Source organism: Aythya marila (genome assembly GCF_965140915.1).
Source record: "Aythya marila genome assembly, chromosome: 1".
Lineage (NCBI taxonomy): Eukaryota > Metazoa > Chordata > Aves > Anseriformes > Anatidae > Aythya > Aythya marila.
Genome location: NC_139042.1, coordinates 70,367,594 through 70,383,557, shown reverse-complemented (window position 1 = coordinate 70,383,557; position 15,964 = coordinate 70,367,594).

Sequence of the window (15,964 nt, the reverse complement as noted above, 5' to 3'; positions counted from 1 at the left end):
GGCCCAGGCTCTCCCACCTGCACTCGCTGAAAGAAGAGAAACACATTGGTGGGTTTTGTCTTGTAAGGGTTAGTGTACAATAGGTGTACATATTCTCCTCATCTCCCCAAGGTAAGCATAACACCAGCATCACAGGGATGTATCTCTGCTTGGTCTCCCTGTTAGACCAAGAGCTGCTTTGCAGGAGGGAGGTGTCCTCTTGGGTACTGGGACTGACTCAAGTAACGTCTCTGCCACAAAAAATTATGCCTGCCTCTGAACCAAGCAACTCTAGACAGCTGAACAGTCCCTTTACATTTCAGCTATTTGGGGGTTTTATCTACTTTGTCTTGGTGAAAAGGCTTCTGTATAGATTTTACCCAAACTCACAGTCTGTGACTTGAAATAAAGGAGTTTCTTAGCTATGGTATCACCTCACCTCTTGCATAACTCAGCCATTGCAGACTGTTGCTTGATAAGCCCTGAGGACCTCCTTTGAAGTTCTGGCTGAAGCCATCTTCTGAGAGACACCTCCCGATTACGCAGAGCAGGGCAGGAGAACATGGGTGCCTTCCACCTATCCAGATCCCTGGCATCTTACTGACGGTCATCAAGGGTATCAGTCTGTCCGGTCATGCCCAGTACTTCGGGAAACTTGAACCTCCGTTCCCTTATTCTTGATCTATTTTGTTTGTTGCTCTTCTTATGACTCTTTTTTTCCCTCTAATTCAGAGCTTCAACCCTCTCCATCCACAAGTACCTTGGTTTTGATGTATCTCACCTTATGGAACTGACAAAAAGGCTTTGTAAAATGATAATGTAAATGTATAATGATAATCTAAATCAACACTTTTACATACTTTGGTTTTACTGACTTCCTAGGGATTGCTCAGTGTCATCCCTCTTCCCCTGGGGAAGCCTGGCAGTTACCCTGCAAGGAAGTCAAATGGGTCAGTTTGCTTAAATGTTTTGTGTGGGATCTAAGATGCCTTGTGTCTATTTACTTGGTTAACTTATCTTTGTCCTGTGGGAGACCTGAAAAAAAAAGGTGGATCTCTTTAAACAGCTCCTGTAAAAACAATTAAAGTAATTAAAATTATCTGTGTTTGTATTGCGAGACCTGTTTTCCTTTCCTACGTCACCCAAATTAGAGTTCCCTGTGATCTGAGTACCACCCTTGGATTTTGCAGAACTCAGTTTTACTGCCTTGACCACAATCCCTTCTGCTCCATGACATGCTCAAGCAGAAAGCATTTAACATCTTTCCTGACTTAATTAGCGATGCCTCCAACTGACTCATGATGAAAGTAATACTAGCATCAACACCAAACTACGTGGCTTTGCTAAATGCTCTCTGTCTCAGTTTGTGCTGCCAGAAGACAGTCAAGAAAATCAAAGCAATTTGATAGTAAATTATAGTGATACGTCTCAAATGTTCAAGTGATGGACATTAGTCAGTCATCAGTACCTTCATCAGCAATCAGTATGTAAGTAGTCAGCTTCTCAGCTTTAAAAATACACAGGTTTTCACTGCAATCCAAAACATCTTATACAGTGCTTGCAGGAAGTGAGAGGTATGAAAGGATTTTAAAATTAAAAAAAATTTGATCCCTTTCAATTTGGAAAAAAAAAAAAAGGACCAAATGAAACAGCACATGGCTAATATTTAAATCCCAATTAATTTGGCAATTAAACTGGACTACTGTATTTCTATTGTCATTTTAAGATGCATAATTTTGCAGTTAAAGAATAAAAAATAACTGATTTTCTCAGTCTCTTTTTGAGTAACGTGTGTTTTACAACAGATTATAGAAAATAACTTAAACAAAACCAGCGTGGGGATTTCCTGTCTTCACCTTTGCAGTTCTGCTGCTTATGGTAGCTGTCTGCTCCTCAGTACCACTTTGTGTCAGCCTGTGTTAGCAGCGTCCTCAGAAAGTGACTCTTGCTTCCACTTTGGATGCTGATGCAGGAATCATAAACTTATCAACACAAAACAATTTTTTTTTTTTTTGGTTTGGTAGAGTGGTGTCTGCCCTAGCCCTTCAGCCTTTCCGTACTCATGTAACACATGTAACCTATTGACAGAAATGCGACTTATTATGCATTCCTGATGTAGAAAACTGTATTTAGAGGTCAAAACACAATGAAATTAAATCAAGAAAAGGTATCACCAAAACATGTAACGCTAAATTGTAATAAAAACAATTAAAACTCAAATGAGATTAAAGTCAATTTGGTCAATACCAAAACAACGAATAGCATGATAACCTTTCCATATATAAACTTTAAATATGACTTTGAGTTTGAACAAGAAGTCCAGGCTAGGACTGGAGAATTTTACTGAATAAATTATAGAACTTAGCTGAACAGAAAAGCAGAACTATTTGTTTTTGAACCACAAACTCAGGCCCGATTGCGGAACTCCCTTCAGTTTTTGCTATGATGAGGGGACTTTGCTATGATGACAGGATACTCCTGTTATTCTCACATTACTGGCACAGCGCCTTTATAACATAAACATTAGCAAAATCATTTCAGTGGGAATCCTAACAGACCTTAATTAAAGTAGAGCACAGTCTCAGATCTCTAGGTAATTTGAGCTGCATAAAGTAGTGTAGAGGCTCTCCTTATGAAAATATTTAGAATCATGTTAAATCAGGGGAAATTTTTCTCACATTCATTCTCCTATGCCCGGCCTTACTGTCAGCTTTTTTTTTTTTTTTTTTTTAATGATTATTTTTTCCGCAAGCCTACAGTTTTCAGCTCTACCAAATCACATCAGTGGTCCCACTGGTTGAGGCCTCCCTGCAGCTTTGGCCAGAGCCCTGTTGATGTACTCTGAGCTTCTGCTCTCCTTGAGCTCCTGGTGGCCCTCACTGTTGCCTGGCTAGATATTCTGGACAAATACAAAATGTCTGGTTGGACACACACATGCTTGACACATAAGGAGTGATTGTAGGAGCCCAGATGATGTGTGTGTTCACAGCAGATTTGATGCATCTAACATGTTTGAAAGATTTCTTGTCTTTGCTGCTAGTTCCTTGGGCTCCATACAGCCATGCTTTAGTGCTGCCAGCTATAGACGTGCTCCCCTTACTCACGGCATGCATGAAGCTTTCACTTCCATTGTCATAAGCAAAAAAAAGTAGAAAACTATGGGGATGGATGTCTCTGGCAACAATAACCAAATCAAATATCAGACACCTCAGGCTCTTTTTTTAAGGGATTTTATACACTTCAACCTCCAAGATTTCTAGATCACTTAGGTATGAGACTCATGAAGACTCATGTCCACTGAAATTTGAAGTAGGCCACCAGCTTGTAAAAATGCAATCTTTTTTAAGCAAAAAACTTAAAAACTGCTTGCCGTTCTCTGTATTACAGACTCCATTGTTCTGAATGTCTTTCTCCATAAAAACATCCAATATTTTGGACACATGTACAATCAGGTTTGTAAATTCTCAGCACAGCCTTATCACACGGAATGGTTTTAAAAACACATTGCCACTGTTCTGTGCAACATTTGGGTAGAGGTCACCAGAGAAACTACTACTACTGCAAAAAACCTCTAATACAAGAAAGCCAGCTGCTCAAACATAAATTCACCCTCCCCCCAAATAAATAAATAAATAAAAGCAAAACAGACAAACAAAAACCCAACAACCTAAGAACTAATGATTAATTTAATCATCTCTGCTTTTCCTGAGTATTATCTGAAAGCAGATGACCATCCATGCTCTTGTCAACATGATAGGTGGGGTGACTTTCCTGTTTAAAACTGGGTCATGGAACACCTGATCTGTTCTGAAATCTTGATAGAGAAATATTATAGGAAAACTTACTAAGAGGAAACTATCTAACATATAAACCTCTTCCCAGGCAAGCTTTTCTCTTCTCCTGGGCCAGTTCCCCAGCAGCTGCAGGTGATGTGCTATCACCCCACTGCAGTACTCATTAGCCCACACTGGTTTTACAGCTGGCATTCACTAATTGTCATTGGGATTTTGTACCTGAGGCCACAGTCTGACTTGGCCATGTAGCCTGTAGGCCCACATGGGGATTTCAGGGTGTGACACTAAATTAAATTTAACTTAATAAATTAAAATCCCACTGCTCCATTCAAAAAATCCTGTGTGCCTGTAGCTTTCTGATTTGTTCAGACACTTTTGGAGGAAACATCTGAATCACAGCACCCCAGAGGGGCTGAGGCTGTGGGGGCCCTCTGGAGGCCACCAGGCCCCAGCCCTGCCCCAGCAGGGCCACCCCGCGCAGGCTGCCCAGGCCCATCTCCAGGCGGCTTTTGGAGATCCCCAAGGAGGAGACCCCACAGCCTCTCTGGGCAGCCTGTGCCAGGGCTCCTCACCCGCACAGCACAGAAGTGCTCCTGGGGCTCAGGGGGAGCCTCCTGGGGGACTGGTTGTGCACAGGGCCTCCTGTCCTATCAATTAAAGAGGATGCAATAGTCTGCAGTGAAGGAAATAGGTGGCAGCTCATTTCTGTGTTTCGGGCTGGTGTCCAACTGACATGCACAGCACAAGACAGCCCTCAACAAAATCTTTGGTTTGTTTCAGGGAAAGAAATATGCAAGTCTTAATGAGATACCTTTAGTATGACCAGCCACTCACAGACACAGGGTTGGGCGTTGATGTGTTTTTAATGTCAAAGGTGTGAAATATCACTTTCAGGCAACTCGACGAGCATTTTTCTTGCAGAATTTAGCCCTCAAATCCACATATCTCAGCAGCAAGTACCACACACCTTTAAAATGGGAAGTACCCAGTGGGAAGTACCTGCTGCTTTTAATTCTCTTTTACACTTAAACTGATCCCGCAGATACATCGTTTCCCTCCCCGGCATTACCAACTGATGCTGTCGATTTTGTTTCATTTTAGTTATTTAATTGTTTCTTCTCATTATACGGCAGAAAAGCCATGTCATCATGTGATGAAAGAATAATCCTGGGCACCAGGCCTGGTGACATCGTGGCCATGTCACAGCAGGCAGAGTGCTGGCGGTGGCAGTGTCACAGGGCAGGGACTCTGTGTCGTGGCCAGCCAGGGCTGGCAGACAAGGAGCCAGGTGAGCACGGGCTGAGAAGGGAGGCCAGTGAGGAAGGGACTGCCTATGGTGATGTAGGGTGGCTGTTCCTCTTTTATTGCACCTTGAACAGCAGGTTGTTTTTTTTTGTTTGTTTGTTTGTTCTTATGTTTAAAAATATATGAATATGCCTGTATATCTCAGTGTTTTTCAGGTATGTCCCTATATGTTTGTGAGCTGCTGATAAGAAATGCAAATAAAGCTAGTGATGTTCTGGTTATTTAGGTGCCAAAGAGTATGTGGTGATATTCCAGGTCACTGAGTATGGTCTCAGTGTGTGACCGATACTCTTTGCTGTCAGTGCTATACAAAATACATGTCATAATTCAAGTATGTAGTGGCATCATTCTGCAAAACCCTGAGCACTCTCCCCTTTCTGTTTCTGCTGGAAGTGAAGTATGCTCCCAGTGCAGCAGAAAAATTCAGCACATATTCTCTTAGATTGCGCCTTATGTTAATCTGATATGGGTACTTTTATTTTAAGTGCTGTGGTGTATTCATGCAGCTATGCAGCTTGTCAAAATTAAAAACAGGCTCCATTTAAGAAAATGAACCTTTGTTAACTGAAGTCCCTGATGAGGAATACTTAGGATTTAAATGTCCTAGTATAGAATACTAATTTAAAGGATAACCTACAGAGTGTAGTTACAGGTAAGGCATTCAAGTAGGATTCAGGGTATCTGGATGCCATTGCTTCTTCTCTTATACAGAATTAATATACAGCCTGGGACGGGTTATTTTGCAAGTCTGATCCTCTAAGTGTGTTGATCTTCACTGGGAATGCTATTGTAATAAATATAATCAGTACAGTTATATGCCTCTAGCAAGAATTGAAAAGGGCACGTATCACTGGTTCATTAAAAAGATGCAACATGAACGCTTGGGTTCCAGCAAAAAGCAGAAAGTTAGTGCTCCTCTAATCACACCATCTGCTGAGACCTAAAGGCAGACCTTGACTGCTGTAGTATCTAGAGATACAACAATTTGCAGCACAGAGGAATAAAAGTCTCTCCACAGCAGACAGATTAAGCTTCTTTTTTTCTCATTCTAATCTGTTAATCATGCACAGGGTTTAAGTGCAGCTCAAGGCAGACCAGACATGGAATGATTTAATTTTGTACTATTTATTGAACTGGATTTAATTTGAAGATATGCTGTTATCCATTCCTCAGCAGTTATTCAAAAAAATAGAAGTCCATAATAAGATTTCTACCAGGAATCAGTGATTGTGTGTTTAAAATGGGTCACAGGGCTGGCCTTTTCTGGCTCCCATGACTGCAGCTCCGTTTGCTACAGCCAAACAGGCAAACCTATGCAGAATTCACTTTACTGACAAAGGCAGGGGGGCTTCATTTGTGACATTTACAATCACTTTTTTTTTTTTTTTTAATTTAAATAAGTGATGGGATTAAAGCAACTTCAGCCAGCATAGAAAGCAGAGAGTTAAAAAAAAGTCATGTAGCAGTAAATCTGAGCTCAGCCAAGAGGATGGAAGGTAGGGGCTCTGCCGGCCCAGAGGAGGGTCCATAGCGATTCCTGGGGAGAAGAGGTCAGGCCCCACTTTCAGAAACCAAAAAGGTCTGGAATGCCAAGAATGTGAGAATGTGGTCTGGCACCTGTAAAACACATAGCTGCTGACAGCATCACAGCAAATCCCAGAGGGAGAGAAATGACCAAACATGAAGGTATGCTTCAGGACAAGATGGAAAACCAGCTAAATAATGGAGGCTATGAAAACATGCTGGAAAGATGTTTCTGTGATTTTTTTGTTTGTTTGTTTTTGTTTTTGTTTTTGTTTTCTTTTATAGTTTCTGGAAGGCTGTGAGCTCATCCTGTGATGCTTTCACCAGCAAACCTCTTCTTGGGTTACATTTTTCTGGTGTCTGTTTCATTTTAGAGTGAGTCGAGTGCACCAAACACCAGAAGAGTCACTGGCCAGGCCTAGAGACACTGTGCTTGTTCAGTCAGTAAGATCTTCTGGAGCGATTGCAGCATACGAGATGGTGTATTTCACAGCAACTAGTGCTGCACCATGTCCTTGCTGATGCTATGTACAGGACTGTATGTTTCTGAGACTTCCTCCTGGTTCACATCTGCCTCCTGGCCATGCTGTCCCAGCTGCTGCTGTCCCTTAGCTCATCCCACACACAGGACTTGGAAGTGCTGACCAGCACCACAGCCTGTGTGTGTGCTCATTCAGGGCAGCAATCACTGGCTATAACAAACATTTCTTTTGGCTGGGAACGCGAGGAAATACTTTTGTGAGGAACTAAGAAATTAAACATGACCAACCTTAAATATTCAAGTAAATAGGTCTGTTATATCTTTCTCTCCTTTGCCACATAAGCTGGTTTGCTTCATTTAGCACAGTGAAAGATACACATATTACTTTCCATGAGCTCCTTATTTAAAACTGCACGGCACATTGGAGAATTAGATCCCTCATTAACTGAATATATCAAGAAAGCAATAAAAAGGTTAAATATACGATTGTCAAGGCCAAGCTAATGGATCCATCTTTCTTTATCAGTTTCTGAGTAAGACAATGAGTGCTTTCAGAAGTCACCAAGAATTCCGATGTTTTGGTTTCCCTTCTTCTCCCCTCAATTTCCTCTTTGCCACATTCCTGGCCTGGTTGCAAAATGTGTTCAGATAGTAAATGCATATTGTTGGGAATTTGAATTAGAAAAGAATGCTAACCACAACAGGGAAAAAAATTGTGTTAGGGAGATGAATGCATACCTTACAGCCCAGAGAGGGATACAGTTCTTGAGTTACGGTATGTGAGTTTGCTGGGGTGGGGGAGCTAGGGAAACAAATTTTGTCTTCATTCACTTCATTCCTAAGTGTTTTCCTTGGGTTTACTGATAAAATTCTTATAGCTAAAAGTGCTGAAAAGGGAAAGGGCGTACAGAGCAATATAAACTCTTTCTTCTGTCCTTGCACTCTTGAAGAAGGTGTAAACCCTTCTTCAGCCATATGCCCTTCAGAGGAAGATTTCTCATTCACATTGGCTTGAGCTGTGGAGCTGCGATCATGTTCCTGTTTGCTATATGGTGTTCTTTTATTCCAACAGGGCAGCTCCAGCTTTGCATCTCTCCTCCCCTGCCTCCCATTACTTGGAAGTGATGCCCACGACACCAAATGTTGGATAAACAGATCTGTGCAGCTTTTTGTCTGCTACCATGGATGTCCATCTGTCTAGGTTACTTATTTGTACTTAGCAGTGTTTTGGACACATGAGAAAGGTTACTTCTGATTGTTTTCTCCAAGTTCATAAAAAGCACGGATGACATTTTAAGGATTTTTTTTGGTGTGAATTACGGCAACAGTAGGTCAAGGCACTCCTGGGTGGCCTAGCCAATCAGATTTAAAAACAGACTTAAAAAAAGTATGGAAAAACAAACTGTGTGATGATTACAAAGGATATTGCCTTCCCTCTGTAACGCAAACAATCGATGTGGCAGCTATATGCTGTATCTGACAGCAGCCGCAGAGGAGCACTTTTCCTCACACCTCCATAATTCTTCACACCCTTCCAGCCCACTTTAATCTCTGACTCATAAACAGCTCGGAGATAACGACACTTACTCCTCTGAGCTAATCTATTTTCAGAAATTAATGGCAGGATGAGACTTTCAGGCAAATAAGGTGGCTTTTTCCACGTTAGCTGTTTCGTTGGCCACCACAGGCCCCTCACAAAGCTGGCAATTTAGGTTGCAGGCCTCTGTCTTTCCCTTTTCCTATTGCAGCTCCACCCCAAGGCACTGACATTCCTCAGCAGCTCTGACACCAGTTCGGCATGCGTTGGTCTGGTCACACAGGGATAATAAAGTGATTACTTTGTAATTGGCTAACTCTCATCATGTAAAATGTTGTGTATTCAGTTCCCAAGGGACACAGTTTCATGTCCGTCCTTTAAAATGGTTGATGGTAATTAATGGTGCTAAAGTACAGGTCAGTACCTTAACAAAATTAAGGTTGTCTGTAAGCAGGCCCTTCAGTAAGTCTTCCTTTGCTTTCCTGACAATCTGTCAATGAGCATCTGCACATACTTATTGTCAAAGTTTGCACTTTTTCTACCTAGATGGGTAAATGAAGCGACAATATCACTGACCCTTCATGACTTTGCTGTTATCACTTCAAGTGCCACAAAAGGCTGGGCATAAAGCTGGTCTGGGTAGAGGGCTTGGGGGAAGCTGATTTTGGCTGCTCCAATTTTACATGTAGAAACTTTGCCTGGGCTTCAGAGCATCGTAGGATGGTTGATGCTGTAATGGACTCTGGAGGTCCTCTGGTCCAAACCCCACTTCTGACTTAGTTTTATACATCCATGTTAGAAGCATTTACAGCAAGGCTGATCACCCTCGTCCAACCTTTGCAGTCAAAAGAGAGAAACTGGCAATTTCAAGGTGCAGTTTGGTTTAATTAGTACGTAGACCAGCTTTCACGTGGGATGACTCATACCCAGAAACATCTGTTCTTCTCCATTTGCTACAAGCCCGAGGCGACTCATGCTGCACTGGAAATATCTAATCTGACCATCTTTAGCCTACTCTCCTATCTTTGCTCTTGTCTTTTAAAAACTCCTGACACAACACATTTCTATACGCTCTTTTTGTTCTTCCTGAATTATGTTCTTCTCTTGAACTTGAAAATTTGACCCACAAGTACTGGGTTGAATCTGAAGTCCTTATTAAGAATTTATGTCATTATGAACTGACTTAGTTCACATGTTTTAAAATCCCATCTAAGTGATGAAGGCAGACTCTTTCCAAGTGTCTTCAGATTCAGCATTCACTTACTAGGAGTTCTTAAATAAATCAAAAGGTCCTCTGTGTATTGTCCATACAGGTCAAGCGAGACAAGTCCAGCCGACTCCAAGAAATCTCTTGGTGGATTGGAAAAAAGGGGGATGCTTCTTCTGGCATGTCCTTTCCTATTTATACTCAGACATATCTTCAATAATTCACTTGCCTCTTCAGCTAAGCCACTTGTTTCCCACGTGCTACAGAACAGTCCAGTGCTTCTTCCCTTTTCAGCAGACTTCTGTCTTCTTCTTTCTTTCAGCAGACAAAAGTCTGCTGAAGGCTGACTTCTGTCCTAGCTCGATTTACTTAGAAGGCCTCTCAGTTTCTCCTTCACTACTTTCTTCCAGAAGGGAGCAGGACAGACTCTAATTTAAGCATAATTTGCCTCCATACTATAGGTGCAGTTTTGGTAGACTTTCGTTATGTTGCTCAGCCCTGAAGACAGACCACATTGAACTATTGCCAGCTCATCCTGAAAGTGTTTTCCAAACCAGATGACATTTGCCAGATGACCAGATGAAAAGTAAAATGAATTAAGAAACTAGAAAGTAGATTCAGAAAACAAATGAAAAGAAACGAAGCAACAACAAACTTTATTGGTTATCTGTCTTCGGCCTGATTCCCAAAGTCTTCTCTGGGTTTTGTTCAGCTGGGAGCTGACAGGACACGTCTGCAGCTTGTTGGATAAGGGAGCTGGCTCCCTTGACATGCTGTGTGCCCTGGCACATCCCCTGTGCTAGAAACTCTTGTTTACAAGGAAGATCTTACAAACATCTCCATGTGCTGCCAATTCAGCTGAATATAAATGCACTTCTGGAGACATCCAGTATCCCATGGTCATGACAATTCCTTTAAATAGGGTATTAATTTATGACGCCCCAGTTTGTGAGACGTGGTCCCAGGTAGCTGTGGTGCTTCTGAGATGCCAGACTGGGCCAAGTGGCCTGTGCTCTGTTATTAACCAATTTGTCAATAGGCAGTTTGCTCACCTAGTATTAATGTATCCCTTTTGACAAATAGGGTAATTAAGAGATGAATTTATGAGGCTCTGCTATAGTGCAGACCTCAACAGCTACTTATTTTATAACTGTTTCAGTGCTAACGAGAAATATAGTTTATTAGCAGCTTCAGACAAAGACTAAATATGACAACCTGGGGATCATCCCAACTACAGCCTGCAGGATCCCATGTTTACTGACAGATGACATGTTTGAAAGGGACTGCAAGAATCTGGAGGTGATAAGTGGGGTGCTCTTCTTTAAAGGGCTAGATTTTCATCACAGTGTTAGAAAGCAGAAGCCACTGAAAGCAATGTAAACATGCAGGTGTCCCAGACTCAGAAAGAAGTTCAAGCACAAGCAACCAAACAGGGCAGGAGTGACTTAAGACCAATTAATTCCTTGTATGTCTTGTGGGACCCATAGCATTGCTATTTGCTAATGTATACCTGACCATTAGAACAAACTGCGACACACTCTGGAATCCACAAGCTTTCTATAGCTTTTCTACTGCTCAAGGCAGCAAGAAAGGTGGTTAAAAATTGTTAGGGTCCATCATGACCATCAGTTGGTCTACCAGTCTACTGGCCCTGTTGAGGTAGAAGATGGAGAGCCATGTGGCAGCAAAGGCACAATGGATGTTGACGGGTTAGAAATCACAAAAATGCCTGGGAATGATCATGCAGGAATTAGGGATTTTTCCCCCCAAAAGGTGACAGGATCGCTAGCCAAACTGAAGTGCATCTAATGCTGGCAGTATGGGCAACAAACAAGGAGCTGGAAGCCATTTTGTGGCAGGTAAACTATGACATAGCTGCTATCACTGAAACATGGTGGGATGGTTTGCATGACTGGAGTGCTGCAATGGATGGCTGCAAGCTCTTCAGAGCTAGGAAGGAGAGGTGGTGGGGTAGCCCTGTGTGCTAGGGAGTGTTTGGATTGTCTTGACATTAATAATGGTGATGACAGGGTTAAATGTTTATAAGAATCAGGGGGAAGGCCAATGAGGCAGATGTCCTGCTATAGACCATCTAACCAGGCTGAAGAGGCAGATGATGTATTCTACAAACAGATGGGAGAAGTCTCACTACCTTGAGACTTCTCTTCTTCCCCTCTTGATCCCCTTTTTCTCAGGGGGGACTTCATCTTATGAGATGCCTATTGGAAGTATAACACAGCTGAGAGGAAGCAGTTTAGGAAGTTTCTAGAGTGTGTGGAAGATAACTTCCTGACACAACTGGTGAGTGAGCCAGCTAGGGACGGTGCCCCCCGCTGTGCCTTTTGCTTGTAAATAGAGAAGGACTTGTGGGTGATGTGAAGGCTGGAGGCCGTCTAGGACACAATGATTACAAATTAATAGTTTTTGAATTTTGGAAAAATAAGGAGGGGGGTTAGCAGAACTGCCACCCTGGACTTCCAGAGGGCAGACTTCAGCCTGTTAAGGAGACTGGCTGGTGGAGTCCCTTGGGAGGCAGTTCTGAAGGACAAAGGAGAAAGAACGAAATCCTAAAGGCACAGGAGCAGGCCATCCCCACATGCCGAAAGATGAGCCAGCACAGAACAAGACTGGCCTGGCTGAAAGGAGAGTTGTGGCTAGAGCTCAGGAAGAAAAAGAGAGTTTATGATTTTTGGAAGAAAGGGCAGGTCACTCAGGACTACAAAGATGTTGTGAGGCTGTGCAGGGACAAAATTAGAAGGGCCAAGCCCAACTTGAGCTCAGTCTGGATATTGCTGTTCAAGACAATAAAAATGTTTTTATAAATATATAAACAAGAAATGGAGGACTAAGGATAATCTCCAACCTTTACTGGATGTGAGAAAATGTAGTGACAAGAGATGAGGAAAATGCTGAGGTACTTAATGCCTTCTTTGCCTCGGTCTCTAGCAGCGAGACCAGTTGTTCTCCAGGTACTCAGCCCCCTGAGCTGGTATACAGGGACAGGGAGCAGAATGAAACCCTCATAATCCACAAAGAAACGGTTAGGAATCTGCTACTCCACTTACATGTTATGGGGCCAGATGGTATCCACCCAAGGGTACTGAGGGATCTAGTGGAAGTGCTCACCAAGCCGCTTTCCATTGCTTGTCAGGAGTCCTGGCTATCAGGACTGGTCCAGTCGACTGCTGACTAGCAAACATGACGCCCATCTACAGGAAGGGCCAGAAGGAGGATCCAGGAAAGTACAGGCCTATCAGTCTGACCTTGGTGCCAGGAAGCTCACAGAGCAAAGATTATCTTGAGTGCCATCACTCAACACTTACAGGACAACTAGGCGATCAGGCCCAGTCAGCATGCATTTATCAAAGGCAGGTCCTGCTTGACGAACCTGATCTCCTTCTATGACAAGGTGACGTGCTCAGTGGATGAGGGAAAGGCTGTGGATGTGGTCTACCCTGATTTCAGTAAGGCTTTTGACACCATTTCCCACAGCATTCTCCTGAAGAAGCTGTCTGCTCATGGCTTGGACTGGTGTACGCTTCACTGGGTTAGAAACTGGCTGGATAGCCGGGCCCAAAGAGTCATGGTGAATGGAGTCAAATCCAGTTGGAGGCCAGTCACTAGTGGTGTTCCCCAGGGCTCAGTACTGGGGCCACTCCTCTTCGATATCTTTATCGATGATCTGGATGAGGGCATTGAGTGCACCCTCAGTAAGTTTGCAGACAACGCCAGGTTAGGCTCAAGCGTTGATCTGCTCAAGGGTAGGAAGGCTCTGCAGGAGGATCTGGATAGGCTGGACCGATGGGCCATGATCAACTGTATGAGGTTGCACAAGGCTACATGCCAGGTCCTGCACTTGGGACACAACAACCCCATGCAATCATAGAATCATTAAGGTCGGAAAAGACCTCCAAGATCATCTGATTCAACCACCTCCCTATCACCAGTATCACCCACTACACCGTGTCCCTAAGTACAGGCTGGCAGAAGAGTGGCTGGAAAGCTGCCTGGCAGAAAGGGACTGGGGGATATCAGTCGATAACTGGCAGAATGTGAGCCAGCAGTGTGCCCAGGTGGCCAAGAAGGCCAACAGCATCCTGGCTTGGATCAGAAACCATGTGGTCAGCAGGGCTAGGGAAGTGACTGTCCCCCTGTACTCGGCTCTGGTGGGGCTGCACCCCAAATACTCTGTTCTGTTTTGGGCCCCTCACTACAAGAAAGACATTGCCCAAAGAAGGGCAATGAAGCTGGTGAGGGGTCTGGAGAACAAGTCTTATGAAGAGTGGCTCAGGGAGCTGGGGCTGCTTAGCTTGGAGAAAAGAAGCCTCAGGGGAGACCTTCTTGTACTTTACAATTATCTTAAAGGTACTTTTAGTGAGGTGGCAATCAGGCTCTTCTCCCAAGCACCAAGTGATAAGACGAGGGCAAATGGCTTCAAGTTGCACCAGGGGAGGTTTAGGTTTGATATTAGGAGAAATTTCTTCACTGAAAGGGTTGTATAGCATTGGAATAGGCTGCCCAGGGAAGCGGTTGAGACCACCATCCCTGGAGGTCTCCAAGAAATATGTAGATGTAGAACTTAGTAGCATGGTTTAGTGGTGGACTTTTCAGTACTGGGTTAAAGGTTGGACTAGATGATCTTAGAGGTCTTTTCCAACCTAAATGATTCTATGACAAATGGTGGCAAAGCCAGCCAGCTTAAATCCTTTCCTTGAAACCCCGCAAAACTAAATATTTGCTCCCCTTAAGCCCTTAACTTTCATAACTCCTCCATCCTTAAGTGTGATAAGACTGTGTATGGCTAAGAGAATTTTTATGATATAAAAATAATCACAGTCAGGAACCTGCACAAAAAAAAAAAAAGGAGGAAAAATAGACAGCAACGTCAACAGAAGCTCATCCAACTCCCTTTCTGTGATTTCCAGATGGCATCCATATAATCACTTGTTATGGAAGTCATGTTTATGGTGTCCTAAATATGTCTGTCAACATCTTCCTGCTATGCTTGATGCTGATGTGGGCTTGTCCTAGTTAGAATTCTTGAGTTTGTAAAAAGATTTCCTATGAGCATATACTTCAGAATAAGTCTATTAGTCACCTCAGTGCTTTTCCATGCCCCACACCCCAAAAGTATGAGACCTGCATTTAAAACATATAGTTCTGGGACATTCTTAATTTATGAAGGTTGTTGTTGCTTAGACATTCACTGCTCATTTCCGATACAGGTAAGTAAAATTAATTTCTTCCTGTAATACTTCTCTATGCATTGGGGCATTTTGGAATGCATGTTTGAGGTTTTTTTTTTTTTTTTAATTTTAATTTAATTTAATTTAATTTTATTTTATTTTAAGAATGAATGTGATTACCTTAACTACTATTTTTTTTTTTTTTAACAGATCAGGGCATTCAAAACAATTAAGATAATCCAAAGAAATTCAACCACTCACTACAGCTGCTGTTAAACTGAAGCAGCTCCTCAGTTACAGCAGAAACATTCTTTGAGCGTTTGTCTTTTACTTCAGACCACTGGAGGCTGGTCTCCTTGCCCTCTCTATTTAAATGAGTTTCCAGTTAAATGCCAGTGTCATGACCATGCTTGCCAGCCTACACGGCATGTACATTTGCCTATAAATGTTACATTTTTCATAAACATAAACTGTCTTTTTGCAGCACATGCTGGAGAGTTTTGTGGTGTTTTATGTACTTATAAGTACATTTCCATGAATAAACAGCATATTTACAAAGTAAAATTGGACTTAATCATTTGCTGTTTTGATTAGAGTCAAAACTAGCCCAAACATGCCAGAGATTTAAAAAAAATATATCATTGTTATTGTGCATTAAAATCACTACCTAGGCACTAGATGTCACCCCTAAAGGCCTCAATTAATACATCCTGTAGCAAGTTAAAACAAGAATCTTCACCTTTTCTGTTTTTCAAAATAGGGTTATAATACTGAATGGTTGCTTTTTTTTTTTCTGATCTAGAAATATGCTCTAGTAGTTCTTTCACTGAGTGGTTCTCCCCAGGTCAGTGCCTGCTTTTCTTCCTGTGATAGCTCTGCCAGATTTCTGCCACAGAAATTCTGGAAGTGGACAACAGTGATTTTTGTCCTGATCTGTAATTTCCTTGAACT